Below are 18,725 nucleotides of genomic sequence, written 5' to 3' on the forward strand. Positions count from 1 at the left end.
AGCTGATCCCTGTGGGACTTCAGGCTTCTGTAGCTCCTGTCTGAAGGTAGCAGCAAGAAGAGGTCATGATCTGAATGGCAGGGATCCTTGATGGTAGATGTCGCCCCATTCCCTAGGGCTGTGTCTCTCAATGCTTTCCACCCCAGCGTTCAAGTCGATCAGAAGCAGATCACTTTTAGTGCCACCGACCTCTGTGATGAAATTTCTTGTTTAGTTGCAGCAGTACAGAGCAATACATGAAACTTCTTGTAAGTTACAATAAGAAATAAAATAAATAGTGTAAGAGAGAAATAGTGAGGTAGTATTCATGGGCTCGCGAACTGTACCACAACTTTACCACCAGCCTTATTCCACCCACTCAACAACCACAACCAATCCACTGCCTCCCAGCATTCCACCTGACTTCCTCTAATGATGGGGATGGGGTATTGGAAAGGTCTTTGTACAAGAATTTCTAGACCAGCAGGACTAGCCTTTTCATGACCACGGGACATTTTGGAGCTCAACACGACCAACATGGGCAGCAATTTATTCGTTGGCTCAACCTCCAACTTCAGCAGATACAGTAAAGCTTCTGAGGCACAGACTCCGAGACACACACAAATAAGAGATTGTCTTCAATAAACTGGAGGGTGTGCTTCATTATGGCACCTCCCTCTCTTGCTCAATGCAGCCAGAGGATGGTGCTGGAGTTTTGGGTCTTGGGCAAAGCTTAATTGACATGGTCTGTGGATTGGACTCTGCAGTTTATGTTATGCTCTGTCTCTGGTTACTCTTTTTTATTGCTATTTTGTGCAAATTTGATCGGCCTGCAGTTTTTAGCGGCACAGCGCTAAATTGAACTGAACTAAACTGAACATTCTTAGACTGTTTCAATGACTCTGTGTGGTTTGATGTTTCATATTGTGTTCCTCGCTTGTTTTTTTTGCCATTTACATGATTTGTTCTTTTTTTTTGCACGTTGGGTGTTTGATGCTTTCTTTGAATGGTGTTTCTTTGTTTCATGGCTAAATGTGGAAGACAAATCTCAGAGTTGTATACTACATACAAACTTCGATAATAAATGTATTTTGAATCTTTGAGAAGCTGTTCCTAAACATTGAGGGTGTGTCTTCAGGCTCCTGTACCTCTTCCTTGATGGTAGCAATGAGAAGAGTTCATGTCCTGGGTTATCCACTAAACTTAATTGACTTACAATGCATCTGCATTAAACTACAGGAAATTACCTTCTTGCTTCACTGCTTTATTTTATGAGAGGCAAAATTGTTAACTATTATCTCCCCGATCCTGGAGCATTCTGCTGTATTAAGTCAAGGTGTTTTGTAAAAGTTATCACCCATCACATTTCTCAAAGCAGAAACTGATCACCTCTGGGTGCTGATTAGCATGAGATACACACAATAAACATGTAAAGCCCATAATAAGAGGAAAATAGAGCTGAAACAATACATACACAATCTGGAGGGACTCAGCAGGCCAGGCAGCATTTATGGAAAAGTGTAAAGTCAATGTTTTGCCCTGAGACCCTTCATCAGTCCCTGATATGCTCCTGATGAAGGGTCCTTGCCCAAAACGTGGACTGTTTACTCTTTTCCATAGATGCTGCCTGGCCTGCTGAGTTCCTCCAGCATTTTGTGTGTGTTGCCCATTATCGCCCTCCTTATTTATCAGATTTGAACACCAGTAACCTTTGTATGCCCAGTTATCACCCTTCATTTTTATACCTGGGTCCACATATTTCCCTCCTTATATTATAAGACCATAAGACATAGAAGCAGAATTAGGCCATCGAGTCTGCCCCGCCATTCAATCATGGCTGATACTTTATTTTCTTCTTATATTTCCCTCCTTGTCTGCTTCCATCCATCATCTATTCACTTGTGTTTCCCAACTCCACTCCTACCCCTACCTGGCTCTATGTGTCCCCCATCAGTCTACCAATCATCTACCAGCCCCTGTCTAGCCCCTTCCTTCTCTTTTTATAACACCTATCTTCCCTCTACTATTCTCGGTTCTAATGCAGGATCTGGACTTAAATCGCCAGCTGCTCCCCCAAACCCACAGATGCTGGTTGACTCAGCAATCCTTCTTCTTCTTCGTCTTGAATTGTTTTATGGCTGTTGGCAAACCAGCTTTAACGTGCGTTACCACCACCTGCTAGACTGGAGTGTGGATCGTTTGATAAACAGGAGGAGGGAGAAGACTTGCATTCCCTAAATTCTACAAATGTATATAATAAAACAGAGTCTTTCAGATACTTCATGATATAAGTCTGTATTTCTCTTGAAATCCCACTTAAAATGTCTTCTATACCCACAGCAGTTTTTTTTGTTTATTTTAAGTGCTCCTGTCATCTTCACTCTTTCTCTTTGATACATTTTATCAATACATGTTCAACTGTTTCTGGTTGATTACAGTATTCACACAACCCAGTTGGATGTTTCCCTATTTTATGTAATGTGTAATTAAGACTTGTGTGTCCAACTCTTAAACGACTGATGATCACTTCTATCTTTCAATGTTCACTTGATATTCTTTTGTATCTGACTTGCCTCTGTATTTGGTACAGTTGTCTCCCTGTTTCACTCTCATCCCAATGCTTCTGCCATGTCTCCTCAATACATGTTTTTAGAATGCTTTTGACTTCCGCTTTGCTTAGAGGGATCTGAACCTCTACTATAGATGATTTAAGCGATTGTTTAGCTATACTGTCCACTTTTTCATTACCCTCCATACCACAACGAGCAGGAACCTAAAGAAAGCTTACTTCTACCCCATTTTTGGTTAGCGTATATAACTTGCATAGAATCTCCAATAAAATATCCTGTCTACTTTCTGATTTTCTTGATTTGATAAAGGTTAATGCAGACAAACTGTCTGAACAGGTTACAGCCTTTTTGACATTATTTTCTTCTATCCAAGATAATGCACTCAATATTGCCATTAATTCTGTTGTATACACTGATAAATGGTTTGATATTCTTTTCCTGATACTAGTTTTGCACTGAGGAATGTAGACTGCAATACCTGTGTGGCCAGATCTAGCTTCTTTTGATCCATCCGTAAATATTACGAGTTTGTTTCTAAAATGCAAGTCTATATATTCTTGTACTATCAGTTTGATTCCACAGTTAGACTTCTTTCTTAAAAGTTGTTGCAGGTTTATATCTATTGTATGTATTGTAAAGAGCCATGGAGTAACATCAGATATTGGAACTGTAGCGCTATATTCCATTTCGTGTAGACCATATTTTTGTGCTGCTGCATCCCCGATCCATCCAAAGCTATTATAATTTGAACTATTATGCTCCCAGCAGTCTTTTAATATAGCTTTAGCTGGATACGAGTAGTTATGTCCCATGATGTTAACCCAGTAATGTAGCATAAGCTTTATTCTTCTAAGCCTTAATGGCATTTCCCCCATTTCAACTTGAAGAGCTGATAAGGGTGATGCTCTGAAAGCACTACTCCATATCCTGAGGGCCCGAGCTTGCTCAACATTCAGCATTTTTAAATTACTTTCTGCAGCTGACGTGTTTGCTACACATCCATAATCCAATGTAGCCCTCATTAAAGCCTGATAAACATTTAATAGCGATACTGTATCCTGCTCGCACCCCAATCCTGTCCAGCAAGACCCCTCAATCAGTTGCTTATTTTTTTTACATTTGTTTGTAATTTTCTCGATTTGCTTTTTCCATGTAAGTTTCTCATCAAATAACAAACCAAGGAACCCAATTACCTGCTCTAATTTTTGTTCATATAATTTCACGGAAACTGGTTTGTGATTTCCTGAGAAACATATCACTGGCGAATTACTTATAGACAATTTGAAACCCCATTTATTTGCCCACTCCTCCACTTTATTTATTGCATCTTCCATTTTCCTTTGTATATAAATTAAATTGCTTCCCCTCACCCACAAAGCCCCGTCATCTGCATACACCTGTATAAGGATTTCCCTACACTTGCGCAAATATGTCATTTATCATTATAGTAAATAGTAATGGACTGCAGACACTACCTTGTGGTGATCCGTTTTCAACCAAATATGTCCTGGAGTACTCTGCTTCCACCTTGACTTGAATTGTTCGACCAAAAAGAAAGTCTTGAACCCAGTTATATAATTTCCTTCCACCCCTAATTCTTTCAACTGAATTAACACTCTCTCTTTCCAGAGCATATCAATATGCCTTCTCTGTGTCGAAGAATACCCCCAGGACGACTCAGCAATCCTTTGGTGGGGGGAAAAGTTAATAGAAACTTGATAGCTAACGTTTTCCGCATGTATGGAATGAACTGCCAGAGGAAGACTTGTACATTAGCATCTTTTAAAATACATTTGGACAAATATACCAATAGGAGAGATGTATAGGGATATAGGTCAAACTTAGGCAAATAGGATTAGTTGGATAGGCAATATAAATTCAAGAGATCCTGCAGATGTTGGAAATGTAGAACAATACATACAAAATGTTGGAGGAATTCAACAGGTCAGGCAGCATCTATGAAAATGAATGAACATTTGACGCTTCGGGCTGAATCCCTTCATCAGGACATTTCGGGTCTATGGACCAATTGTAACCAAGGACCTGTTTCCACGCTTATATGATTCTGAGACTCTGTATCAGCTTATTTTTTCTTCAGATTCTAGAATTTGTAGTTTCTTGTCTCCACCACCCCCTATTTGCCTGATATGTCCTAGCCCACTCAGGTCCCACTTTTCCCCTCACAAAGATGGCTGCCGCTCGTCTCATCACTGAGCATGCGTGCCATCCGCAGGGGAAGCCTGTTATTTTCGTCGCCGGGTAACATTGCCTTCTATTTGGAAAACACTCCTGAGATCGGTATCTACAAAAAATACATAAAACCATGCCCATATTATGTATGTAACCATTTTAATGGAGTGGAGCTGGAGTTGCGAGTGGTAGTTGGCCGGATTTGGGTCCTTCCTGAGGGGAGTCGCGGCCTGGAGGGCGCCAGGCGACGGCGTTGCGGTTTTGGCGGAGGTCGGAGCCGGAGCGAAAACTCTCCGTGTCAGGACGGCGAAGTAAGTGAGGGGAATTTGCCACTGACGGGGTTCCGGGCCGTGCTCCCCGTCTCTGGTGGGGTGGGGAGGGGTGAGGTGGAGGAGGGAACTTGTACGCAGGCTATTTTGGGCCCGTGTTGAATGGGCCGCCGGAAGCCCCGGAGTCGGGCCGAGTTGTTGGCCGCAACAGGCAGGCGACGCACTCCAAATCCTCCTCACCTGGCCTTTGGGAGGCCGAAGAAATCCGTTCCAGCACCAGTTGGGCAGGAGGAGACTTACTGAAGGCGGACAACACTTGGAAGTGAATCTCTTCGTTCTCAAGTAATGCATCTGCATTGGAGATGAGCTCTTTCTAAGATGGTCAAAGACATAAATGGCATTTATTAATGAACAATATTGATGAATGCAATGTAAAGCAAATCCATGACTCTTATGCTGGAGATGATATACTCAAGGGATTGGTCTAAATTAAAGGGGAAGATGGAAACGTTTCTATACAGTGGTCGTGTTGACAATTTAGTTTGCAAGACAACCCTGTCTATTTTAAAGGAATTTGTTTGACGTGAAGGGATTCAAGTCAAGATTATACTGAATTTTGTGTTTGTTAAGATTGGGGTGTGGGGGGGGGGTGTGGAGAGGCGACTGGGGTCGAGCTTTGCTGGTGTAGACAGCTGGAAAACTATTGAGTAACTTAAATGACCTGTTTCTCTGTGATAAACACGTATCTACCACCAGTCAGAGAATAATCTTCCTCATCTGAAACATTTGCATACCGAGAGAAAAAAAACATTTTATGAGAAATAATTTAAGTGATGTTGCAGAATTTTATTCTGATTTTGCAATAGATACTGGAGTTTTTTTTTCATGTAACTGTACCTGCACAGTTTTTCCTTATCAGGTTGTTTCAGTGAGGCACATTAACAAGTATATTATTTTCTTGGAAATCTCAACAGTAAATAATTAATCTTTTCATAATTGGGTTTTACTATATAGACTGACTTGAGCTGAATTGCAACAGGTTGAAGCAGTGGTAATTGTCACAGATGGTGGGATAGAATTGACAGTGTAGAAGGAGGTGGCTGACAAAATACTCTGAAAAGGCCAGTGAAGTTTCAAAGTGTTTCTGATGACATTTCCAAGAGATATTGTGCTGTACTACAGAACAGGGAAACAGACTCTATTTCATCAGGTTAATTAGGGTTAAGCAAGGTTTAAAAAAAACCCTGCTAATCTTTGACTTCTGTTGCTAAAGAGCAGGCTCTGCTCCCAGTGCTGCCTGTATAATTCCTCAGCTGTTACTGTCTAATCGTTCATTCTGTTATTCCTTGCAGGGTGTTGTTGGCACGGAAGGATCTGTTTTCTTGTGTAAAAACAGTCTCTGTACTCCCAGGAAAAATGAATTGCCTGATGCAATTTGGATTGTTTCAATATGATGTATGTTGGGAGGTGTACCCGGTGGTGTGGCAGCTGGCGTGACACTTTATAGTTCAATTCCCGTCGTCTGCAAGGAGTTTTCCCATTCTCCCTGTGACCGTGTGAGATTACTCCAGATGCTGTTTGGTTTCCTTCCACATTCCAGAGGTGTTCGGCTTTGCAGGTTAATTGGGCACTTGGATGTATTTGGGTGGCTCAGGCTCGTTGGGCCAGAAAGATCTGTTACCACGCTGTATCTCTAAATAAATAAAGACCAAAAATCAAACTGCTTATTGATGGATAAGAATCCTAAATAGTGAACATTTTAAAAGAATAATTCTGATCTAAAGTCAGGGAATTCTATCCAGGTGTTGTCATTTGCAAGTTTCGTGAATTAGCAGACTGAAATCCACTTGCTTTGCTGTTTCATCAACTTCTGTTCTTGTTGCACAAGCCCAAATCTCTGGCTGTACTGCAGGACACAAGCCAGGGCTTGATCGATGCATTATTGTTATTATGTTTTCTGGGAAGTGGGTTAGGGGAAGAGATTTTTTTTAAATGCATTTGCAGGATGTGGGCATTTCTGGCAAGGCTGGAATTCCTAACCTAGGACTGATTCACTGAGTACTGATGCAGGAGTTCAACCCAAAATGTTGGCATTTCCGTTCCGCCACAGATGCTGCTCGACCCATTGAGTTGTTCCAAAAGTTGTTTTGTGCTCCAGGTTCCAGCATCTGTAATTTCTTGTCTCCATTAGCCAAGCTGTTTTTTTTTAATTCAATAAGAAGCCACTACCTTCAACCAAATTTTGAGGAGCTACATGTTTAATAAGATTTAAATCTACCAATTGCAGTTACATTATGCAGATATTTGTAGTCTGTAGATACTTGGATTACTAACCCGTTAGTGTTACCATAATGCTTCCCTGAACTTGTAGGGATACTTGTTGGAAGCAAATAGCATTGGAACCGCTTCTGGGGGAGGTGGGACCAGTACCGTCCAGACGGTCTACATCTGGGCAGGGCCGGGATCAATGTCCTAGGGAGATTGTTTGCTAGTGCTGTTGGGGAGGTTTTAAACTAATGTGGCAGGGGAATGGGAACCCACACAGAAAGGAAGAGGGAAGTGATGCAGAGACCAAAGCTAGAGTTAGTGAAGAAAAACAGTAAAAGTAGAGTGCATAAAAGTAAAAAGGCAAAAATCGCATAGGTCACTAGATTCTAAAAGGACAATGAGTATAAGGGCACTTTATCTAAATGCCCGTGGTATTAGAAACAAGGTTAGTGAACTTGTGACACAGATCAGTACCAAGGCACGTGATTTAGTGGCAATTACAGACACCTGGTTGCAAGGTGGAGATGTCTGGGAATTAAACATCCAAGGAAAGATGGGCAGGAAGGCAGAGGAGGTGGGGTGGTGCTCTTGATCAGGGGTGAGATCAGGGTGATTGTGAGAGACGATATAAGATCTACGGAGCAGAAAGTTGAGTCCATCTGGGTAGAGATTAAGAATAGTAAAGGGGAAAAAAATCACTGGTGGGTGTTGTCTTTAGGCCACCTAATAAAAAATATTGCAGTGACAGAGGCGATTAATCAAGAAATAGCTGAGGCTTGTAAGAACGGAATGGCAGTTGTCATGGGGGATTTTAACTTCCACATAGATTGGGTGAATCAGGTTGGTCAAGGAAGTCTTGAGGAGGACTTCATAGAATGCATCCGTGATGGCTTTATTGAGCAGCATGTTAGTGAGCCTACAAGGGAAAATACTATCTTAGATATAGTCCTGTTCAATGAGACGGGTAAGATTAACGATCGTGTTGTCAGGGATCCTCTTGGAAAGAGTGATCATAGTATGATTGAATTTTGCATTCAGATGGAGGATGAAATAGTTAGATCTAAAACTAGTGTATTATTCTCGAACAAGGGAGACTACAACGGGATGATGGAGGAGTTGGCTAATGTGGATTGGGAGCACAGGCTATTTGGTAGGACAGTTGAGGAACAGTGGAATACTTTCAAAGAGATTTTTCTCAGTGCTCAACAAAAGTATATTCCAGTCAAAAGTAAGGACTGTAAGTGTCAGGAGAGCCTGCCTTGGATAACTAAGGAAATACAAGATAGTATCAAATTAAAAGCTCGTGTACAAAGTTGCAAAGAGTAGTGGGAGACTGGAGGATTGGGAAAACTTTAAAAAGCAACAGCGAACAACTAAACAAGAAATAAGGAAAGGGAAGATAGAGTATGAAAGTAAATTAGCACAAAATATAAAAACAGATAGCAAAAGTTTTTATAAATATATAAAGCAGAAGAGGGTGGCTAAAGTTAACGTAGGTCCCTTGGAAGACGAGAAGGGGAAATTGATATTGGGTGATAAGGAAATGGCTGAGGCATTGAACGACTATTTTGTGTCGGTCTTCACGGTGGAGGACACGTCTAATATGCCAAAGAAGGATGTTATGGATGAAATGGGGGGTGAGGACCTCGATAAAATCACTGTCACTAAAGAGATAGTGACGAGCGAACTAGAGGGCCTGAAGGTAGATAAGTCCCCCGATCCTGATGGGATGCATCCCAGGGTGCTGAGGGAATTGGTGGAAGTTATAGTAGACGCGTTGGTAATCATTTATCAAAACTCTCTCGACTCTGGGCAGGTCCCGGCGGATTGGAAGACAGCAAATGTCACGCCACTTCTTAAAAAAGGATGTAGGCAAAAGACAGGCAACTATAGGCCAGTTAGTTTAACATTTGTAGTCAGGAGAATTCTTGAAGCTGTCATTAAGGAAGAAATAGCAAAAAATTTAGAAAGGAGTGGTTCCATTAGACAGACGCAGCATGGATTCAGAAAGGGCAGGTCCTGTTTGACAAACTTACTGGAGTTCTTTGAGGACATAATGAATGCAATGGTTAGAGGGGAACAGGTAGATGTCATATACTTGGATTTCCAGAAGGCGTTCGATAAGGTGCTGCACAAGAGACTTGTAGATAAGATACGGATGCATGGAGTCGGAGGAAGTATATTGGCATGGATAGTGGATTGGTTAACCAATAGAAGGCAGAGAGTTGATATAAATGGGTGTTTCTCCGGTTGGCAGTCAGTGGTGAATGGGGTGCCGTAGGGGTCAATGTTGGGCCCGCAGCTGTTTATCGTTTACATTGATGATTTGGAAGAGGGGACTGAGTGCAACATAGCAAAATTTGCTGATGACATTAAACTGAGTGGAAAATCAAATTGTACAGAGGATGTGGAGAGTCTGCAGAGGGATATAGATAGGTTAAGTGAGTGGGCCAAGGTCTGTCAGTTGGAATACAGGTGTCCCCCACTTTTCGAACGTTCGCTTTACGAAACATCACTGTTACGAAAGACCTACATTAGTACCCTATTTTCACTTTCAGAAAGTGTTTTCACTGTTACGAAAAAAAAATTCAGTGTGCGATAAAAGGCACTGGTTCTCGCAGGGTTCTCGAGAACCCTGGGTTCTCGCCGGGTTCTCGCCTGCATTGCTTAAGCACGAGCCTGTGAGCAGCCATTTGCAAGATGAGTTCTATGGTATCGGAAAAGCCTGAAAGAGCTCGTAAGGGTGTTACACTTACGGTAAAACTAGACATAATTAGCGTTGTGATCGTGGTGAACGAAGTAAGGACAACGTGAGTTTGGCTTGTGGAAGATGACGAAGATGATGTTGAAGAGGTTTTGGCATCCCATCACCAAGAACTGACAGATGAAGAGCTGATGCAATTGGAAGAAAAAAGGATAACAATCGAAACCGAATGAGTAATGATAAAGTACGACTTTAATTTTGAAAGGGTACGTCGGTTTAGGGGATATTTGCAGGATGGTTTGAGTCCTTATTAAAGAACTGTTGATAGAAAAATACGCGAGGCTCAGCAGTCAAGCAAGCCTTCCACATCAGCCACAGCAGACGATGAACCTTGACCTTCGACATCGAGGCAGGCAGCCATAGGAGAAGATGAGCTGCCTGCTCTAATGGAAACAGGCGACGAGATGACATCCCAGTGTCCCACCACCCCAACCCCCAGGCCACGGACAGATACCGATTCGCGGAGAATGCAAAGGTGGCTGGGAGGCACACAGCACATCTTTAAGAAAAAAGCCAAAATAAACATGCTAATTAATCAGGTGCCGTCGACACGCAATTGTCGGCCCAGATCAGAGACGACGCAATCGGAAATCGGCACTGATCTGGGCCGACAATTACGGGTGGCACCTAATTAATTAGCATGTTTGTTTCGGCTTTTTTCTTAAAGATGTGTTGTGTACCTCCTGACTACCGCTGGACCCCTGCGTTCTTCACGGCAATGTATCGCTCAGCAGCCTGGAGGGTGGGGGGCCACTGCACCACCCAAACTCCGACGACTCGGTCTAACACACAATCATCAGTGTGCTCGGCGCTGTCCCCATTCCCGTGATACTACACTGTACATACATTATTTCTACTTTCTATAGGCTGTGTATTTTTACGTGTTATTTGGTATGATTTGGCAGCTTAATAGCTTAAAGGTTACTGGAAAGCGCTTGCGCTGTGTTTTTGCCAACAGCGCTTGCGTGAGATTTTCTGCTGACGGTGCTTGCGTGAGATTCGCTCCGGAGAACAGTTCAGTAATGATTGTGGAAAAGTATTTCTACTTTATATAAGCTGTGTATTTGTCATATCATTCCTGCTTTTACTATATGTTACTGTTATTTTAGGTTTTATGTGTTATTTGGCATGATTTGGTAGGTTACTTTTGGGTCTGAGAATGCTCACAAAATTTTCCCATATAAATAAATGGTAATTGCTTCTTCGCTTTAGGACATTTCGGCTTACGAACCGTTTCATAAGAACGCTGTACCTTCGGTTGGCGGGGGAAACCTGTACAACATTGGTAAATTCGAGATCATCCATGTTGAAAGGAATAATAGAAGAGCAGGTTATTATTTAAATGGTGGAAGATTGCAGCATGCTGTTGTGCAGAGGGACTTGGGAGTGCTTGTTCATGAATCACAAAAAGTTAGCTTGCAGGTACAACAGATTATTAAGAAGGCAAACAATGTTGGCCATTGTTAGAGGGATTGAATTCAAGAGCAGGCAGGCCATTCTGCAACTATACAGGGTACTGGTGAGGACGTACCTGGAGTACTGTGTGCAGGTCTGGTCTCCATACTTGAGGAAGAATATACTGACTTTGGAGGCAGTGCAGAGGAGGTTCACCAGGTTGATTCCAGAGATGAAGGGGTGAACCTTTGAGGAGAGATTGAGTCGCCTGGGACTATACTGGGACTATTCAAAGAATGAGAGAGGATCTTATAGAAACATACAAAATTTTGAAAGCGATAGATAAGATAGAAGTAGGAAAGTTGTTTCCATTGGTAGGTGAGACTAGAACTAGGGGACATTGCCTCAAGATTCAGGGGAGAAGATTTAGGACGGAGATGAGGAGAAACTGTTTTCCCCAGAGAGTGGTGAATCTGGAATTCTCTGCCCAGGGAAGCATTTGAGGCTCCTTCACTATGTATATTTGGGAGAGTCCAGAATCAGAGGTCACAGTTTAAGAATAAGGGGTAGACAATTTAGAACAGAGTTGAGGAAAAATTTTTTCATACAGAGGGTTGTGGTTCTGTGGAATGCTGTGCCTCTGAAGGCAGTGGAGGCCAATTCTCTGGATTCTTTCAAAAAAGTTAGATAGAGCTCTTAAAGATAGCGGAGTGAAGGGATATGGGGAGAAGGCAGGAAAAGGATACTGATTGTGGATGATCAGCCATGATCACAGTGAATGGTGGTGCTGGCTCGAAGGGCTGAATGGCCTACTCCTGCACCTATTGTCTATTGTCCATTGTCCATTTAAGATACAGTTAGATAGGTTTTTACATAGTAGGGGAATTAAGGGTTATGGGGAAAAGGCAGGTAGATGGAGCTGAGTTTACGGACAGATCAGCCATGATGTTTTTGAATGGCGGGGTAGGCTCGATGGGCTGGATGGCCTACACCTGCTCCTATTTCTTATGTTCTTATTTGTTCAGGTGCCTAATGGATTTGTCTTTGAAGTGGAATGTTAGCACAAAAGTTAACTACTATTGAAAAACATGAGCGTTTTTCTTCCTGGGTAATTAGACTCGAGATGTAAATATAAGACAGGAACAGAATTAGGCCACTCTGTCGATCGAGTCTGTCCTGCCATTCCATCATGTCTGATATATTATCCCTCTCAACCCTGTTCTCCTGCCTTCTCTCTGTACCTTTGACACCCTGACTATTAATCTCTACTTTAAATATACTCAGTGACTTGGCCTCCACAGCTGTCTCTGGCAATGAATTCGTCAGATTCACCACCCTCTGATTAAAGAAATTCCTCCTCATTTCTAAATAGATGCCCCTCTATTCTGAGGCCATGCCCTCTGGCCCTAGATTCATAGGAAACATCCTCTCCACATCTATTCTGTCTAGGCCTTTCAATATAACCCCCTCATTCTTCTAAAATCCAGTGATTACAGGCCCAGACCCATCAAGCACTCCATATACATTAACCCTTTCATTCCTAGTATTCTCATGCACCTCCTCTGGACTCTTTAGATAAGGGACCCAAAACTGCTCACAATACTCGAAGTGCTGTCGGACCAATACCTTAAAGCCTCAATCACATCTTTGCTCTTGAATAATAGTCCTTTCAAAATGTGTGCTAACATTGCATTTGTATTCCTTACCACTGACTCAGTCTGCAAATTAACCTTTCAGGAACCCTGCATCAGGATTCCTAAGACCCTTCACACCACTGATCTTTGACTGCTCTCCCCGTTTAGAAAATAGTTTACCCCTTTATTCCTTCTATCAAAGTGCATGACCATACACTTCCCTGCATTATATTCCATCTGCCACTTCTTTGCAATTCTTCCTTCTGCTGACTACTTGCCTCCTTAGCACTCACTACCTGCCTCTGCACCTATCTTTGTATCATCTGCAAACTTGGCCAAAAATCCAACAGTTCAGTCATCCAGATCTTTGATATATATATATATAACATGAAAAGTGGTCATCACTAGTCACAGGCAACCAGTCAGAATAGGCCCCCTTAATGCTAACTATTGCTTCCTGCCAGTCAGCCGATCTTCCACCATGCTAGAATCTTTCCTGTAATACCATGGGCTCTTACCTTGTTAAACAGCCTCATGTGCAGCACCTTGTCAAAGTCCTTCTGAATATCTGAGTAAACAACATCCACTGACTCCTTTGTCTATCCTGTTATATCTTCAAAGAATTCCAACTGATTTGTCGGGCAAGATTTCCATCTAAGGGAACCATGCTGACTCTGGTCTATTTTAACATGTGCCTCCAAGTACCCCAAAACTTCATCCTTAATAATGGTCTCCAGTATCTTCCCAACCATTGAAGTTAGGCTAACTGGCCAATAATTTCCTTTCTTCTGTCTCCCCCCACCTTCTTGAAGAGTGGAATGACATTTGTAAATGTCCATTCCTTTGGAACCATTCCAGTATCTGTTGGTTTTTGACAAATCATTAATAATGCCTTCACAATCTCTTCAGCTGCCTCTTTCAGAGCCCTGGGAAGTAATCCAACTGGTCCAGGTCACTTATCTACCTTTGGACCTTCCAGCATCCCCAGCACCACCACCTTCGTAATAGCAACTACACTGACTTCTGCCCCTTGTCACTCAAGAATTTTTGGCATACTGCTAGTGTCTTTCACGCTGAAGACTGACATAAATTACTATTAAGTTCATCCGCCATTTATTTGTCCCCCCCCACCCCCACGACTCAGTGTTGTTTTCCAGTGATCCAATATCTACTCTTGCCTCTCCTTTACTCCTTAGGTATCTAAAATACATTTGGTATCCTCTTTGATATTATTGGCTAGCTTTAATATTTCGTCTTTTCTCATTATGGTTTTTCCTTTGGTTACCTTCTGTTGGTTTTTAAAAGCTTCTTAAACTTATAACTTCCTACTAATTTTTGTTATATGTACTCTCTTTTGCTTTTATGCTTTTTATGCCATCTTTGACATTCTTTGCCAGCCGCAATTACCTCATCCTTCCTCATCTTTTGAGATGTATCTAAGTTGTGACTTCCGGATTGCCATTGCTGTTCTGCTGTCATCCCTGCTAGTGTCCCCTTCCAATCAATTTTGGACAGCTCCTCTCTCATGCATCTGTAATTCCCTTCACTGCAATGTAATACTGATACATTGGACTGTATCTTCTCCCTCACAAACTACAGGGTGAATTCTATCATATCACTGCCTCCCAAGGGTTCCTTTACCTTAAGCTCTCTAATCGAATTTGGTTCATTACACAACACCTATAGCAGAATTGCCTTTCCTTTCCCCTAGTGGGCTCAACCATAAACTGCTCTAAAAAGCCATCTCATAGGCATTGTACAAATTCCCTCTCTTGGGAACCAGCACCAACCTGATTATACCAATCTACCTGCATAGTGTATGTGTATACAGGTTTCCCCCGCCATCCGAAGGTAGATCGTTCCTGTGAAATGGTTCGTAAGCCAGAATGTCGTAAAGCGAAGAAGCAATTATGATATTTATATGGGAAAAATTTGTGAGTGTTCGCAGACCAAAAATAACCTACCAAATCATGCTAAATAACACATACAACCTAAAATAACAGTAATATATAGTAAAAGCAGGAATAATACGATAAATACACACCCTATATAAAGTAGAGATACTTCTCTACAATCATTGTCTGCACTGTTCTCCACAGTGAAAATCTCATGCAAGCGCTGTCGGCAAAAACACTCTCTCCAGTAGCCTTAAAGCTATGAAGCTGCCAAATCATACTAAATAACACATAAAAATACACAGCCTATATAAAGTAGAAATAATGTATGTACAGTGTAGTATCACTTATCGGAATTGGGAAGACAGCGAGCGCATTGATGATGGTGTGTTAGGCTGACTCGTCGGAAGTTGGGGTGGTGCAGTGGCCCCCACCCTCCAGACCGCCAACTGATACCAACCCGCGAAGCATGCAGTGGTGCAGCGGTAGCTGGGACGCACCCAGCACATCTTTAAGAAAAAAACTGAAATAAACAAACTAATTAGTTAGGTGCCGCCCAGCATGTAAATGTCGGCCCAGATCAGAGGCGACGCAATCGGCAATCGCCTCTGATCTGGTCTGACAATTATGTGCCGGGCGGCACCTAATTAATCAGTTTGTTTATTTCGGCTTTTTTTCTTAAAGATGTGCTGGGTGCATCCCGGCTACCGCTGCATTCTTCGTGGATCGGTATCTGTCCGCGGGCTGGGGTGTCATCAGGGCAGGCAGGTCATCTTCTTCTATGTCTGCCTGCCTCGATGTCGAAGGTCGAGGTTTGTCGTCTGCTGTGGCTGATGTGGAAGGCTTGAAAAACGACAGTATGCTTGACTGCTTAGCCTCGCGCATTTTTCTATCATACAGTTCTTTGTAAGCACTCAAACCATCTTGCAGGTATGCCTTAAACCAACGTACCCTTTCAAAATTAAAGTCGTACTTATTGCAGCGAAAATCTCACGCAGTTGCTTCATGTTCACTTCCTGGACGAATTCATTTTCGGTCCGTTTGCTACTGCATTCGGTTTCGATTGTTATCCTTTCCTCTTCCAATTGCATCAGCTCTTCATCTATCAGTTGTTGATCACGGGATGCCAAAACCTTTTCAACATCATCTTCGTCAACTTCCACAAGCCAAACTCACTTTGTCCTTACTTCATTCACCACGATCAAAACGCTTAATTATGTCTAGTTTTACGCTAAGTGTAACACCTTTACGAGTTCTTTTAGGTTTTCCAATAACTTAGAATTCATCTTGCTAACAGTTGCTCACAGGCACGTGTTTAAGCAATGCCAACTAGAATGCAGTTCCGAATCCGGGGGAGGAGCGGCTGCTCGGAGTGCGCGCTGCTTTTTATCGTGCGATGCTTTTTCCACGTGCTGCCTTTTTTCATAACAGTGAAAACACCTGTTAGTGAAGACAGGTAACTAATGTAAGTCTTCCGTAACAGTGAGGTTTCATAAAGCGAACGTTCGAAAAGCGGGGGACACCTGTATAAGTATGTGGAATAAGATTTTGGTGTCTTTTCCCCTTAAGGAGATGTGTAAAATTTTATCAGTTTCGTGATTGAGGTTATATTTCTAGGTTTAGTTATAAAAATCTTGTCCATATCATGGAAATTTAAAAAAAAATAAAATTACCCAACTCATTCTTTGAACTCTCAATACCTTAAGTTTTCTCTTTGGTCTGCAATTGTGAGGGAGATGGATGGTCCTTCAGTAGTTTGTGAGGTGAAGAGGAGATTTAGGATGATGGTGTTCAGCAAGGTTGAAATTCGGAGAAAATGGGTTGCACAGTTATAATTTACGTGTTTCTGAATGCAGCTGGTAGGTGCAGCATTTATTAATATTACACTTTTTAAGCATCAGCTGTAAGATTGGAGTTCAAATTCTGCCACTTTCTGTAAGTTTGTTTTCCCTTGACTGCGTCAGTTTCCTCCATGTGCTCCACTTCCTCCCATATTCCAAAGGTATGCAACTTAGGGTTAGTAAGTTTTGTGGTTGTGCTGTGTTGGGGACACTTGCAGTCTGCCCCCAGCTACATTTTGGACTGTTGGTCGTTGACGCAAAGCAACGCATTGCAATGAATGTATTGATGTTTCTTTGACAAAAAAGCTACTTTCTATTACCCATTGATGAGAAGGTGGTGATGCTGAGTTATTACCTTGAAGCACTGCTTTCTTTCTGCTGAAGGTGCTGCCATGGTGTTACTGCCTGGGGAGCTGCCGAATTTAGATCCAGTGACAATGAAGGAGCAGAGATGTACACTGTGTGGCCACTTTAATTAGGGCTTAATTAGGAAGGGGAAAAAAGATTGAGAGAAAACTGGTAGGGAACATAAAAACGGACTCTAAAAGCTTTTATAGATATGTAAAAAGGAAAAGACTGGTAAAGACAAATGTAGGTCCCTTGCAGACAGAAACAGGTGAATTGATTATGGGGAGCAAGGACATGGCAGACCAATTGAATAATTACTTTGGTTCTGTCTTCACTAAGGAGGACATAAATAATCTTCCAGAAATAGTAGGGGACAGAGGGTCCAGTGAGATGGAGGAACTGAGCGAAATACATGTTAGTAGGGAAGTGGTGTTAGGTAAATTGAAGGGATTGAAGGCAGATAAATCCCCAGGGCCAGATAGTCTGCATCCTAGAGTGCTTAAGGAAGTAGCCCAAGAAATAGTGGATGCATTAGTGATAATTTTTCAAAACTCGTTAGATTCTGGACTAGTTCCTGAGGATTGGAGGGTGGTTAATGTAACTCCACTTTTTAAAAACGGAGGGAGAGAGAAACCGGGGAATTATAGACCGGTTAGCCTAACGTCGGTGGTGGGGAAACTGCTGGAGTCAGTTATCAAGGATGTGATAACAGCACATTTGGAAAGCGGTGAAATCATCGGACAAAGTCAGCACGGATTTGTGAAAGGAAAATCATGTCTGACGAATCTCATAGAATTTTTTGAGGATGTAACTAGTAGAGTGGATAGGGGAGAACCAGTGGATGTGGTATATTTGGATTTTCAAAAGGCTTTTAACAAGGTCTCACACAGGAGATTAGTGTGCAAACTTAAAGCACACGGTATTAGGGGTAAGGTATTGGTGTGGGTGGAGAATTGGTTAGCAGACAGGAAGCAAAGAGTGGGAATAAACGGGACCTTTTCAGAATGGCAGGCGGTGACTAGTGAGGTACCGCAAGGCTCAGTGCTGGGACCCCAGTTGTTTACAATATATATTAATGACTTGGATGAGGGAATTAAATGCAGCATCTCCAAGTTTGCGGATGACACGAAGCTGGGTGGCAGTGTTAGCTGTGAGGAGGATGCTAAGAGGATGCAGAGTGACTTGGATAGGTTGGGTGAGTGGGCACATTCATGGCAGATGCAATTTAATGTGGATAAATGTGAAGTTATCCACTTTGGTGGCAAAAATAGGAAAACAGATTATTATCTGAATGGTGGCCGATTAGGAAAAGGGGAGGTGCAACGAGACCTGGGTGTCATTATACACCAGTCATTGAAAGTGGGCATGCAGGTACAGCAGGCGGTGAAAAAGGCGAATGGTATGCTGGCATTTATAGCGAGAGGATTCGAGTACAGGAGCAGGGAGGTACTACTGCAGTTGTACAAGGCCTTGGTGAGACCACACCTGGAGTATTGTGTGCAGTTTTGGTCCCCTAATCTGAGGAAAGACATCTTTGCCATAGAGGGAGTACAAAGAAGGTTCACCAGATTG

At 42.3% G+C, this 18,725-nt stretch overlaps 1 protein-coding gene across 1 annotated transcript in view; it reads left to right on the plus strand.

Moving 5' to 3' along the window:
* The first annotated feature begins 4,788 nt into the window (after positions 1-4,788).
* The window catches only part of akap17a (A kinase (PRKA) anchor protein 17A), a 42,168-nt gene continuing 28,231 nt past the window's right edge, over positions 4,789-18,725 (plus strand). The window contains exon 1 of the mRNA XM_063054591.1: positions 4,789-5,050. The gene's annotated coding sequence lies outside the window, so the exon portion shown is untranslated. The remainder of the gene's footprint in view (positions 5,051-18,725) is intronic.

Source organism: Mobula hypostoma, chromosome 7 (genome assembly GCF_963921235.1).
Source record: "Mobula hypostoma chromosome 7, sMobHyp1.1, whole genome shotgun sequence".
NCBI lineage: Eukaryota > Metazoa > Chordata > Chondrichthyes > Myliobatiformes > Myliobatidae > Mobula > Mobula hypostoma.